This window comes from Falco cherrug, chromosome 7, assembly GCF_023634085.1.
Source record: "Falco cherrug isolate bFalChe1 chromosome 7, bFalChe1.pri, whole genome shotgun sequence".
In the NCBI taxonomy this organism is placed as follows: domain Eukaryota; kingdom Metazoa; phylum Chordata; class Aves; order Falconiformes; family Falconidae; genus Falco; species Falco cherrug.
In genome coordinates, this window is record NC_073703.1 from 51,551,459 (window position 1) to 51,551,669 (window position 211).

Sequence of the window (211 nt, forward strand, 5' to 3'; positions counted from 1 at the left end):
CGGGGTGCCCGCCCCCGCCCGCCCCCGCCGCCCGCCGCGGGCACCGCCGTCCCCGCCCGCCGCGACCCCCGCCCCGCACGGCGCGGCAAGGGGCGGCGGGGGCGAGCCCGGGGTGCGGGGACGCGCCGCTCCGCTCCCGCTCGCCGCGCTGGCCCGGCGAGGGGCGAGTGCGTGCCCGGACCCCTGCTCGCCACACTGGCCAGCCCGACGC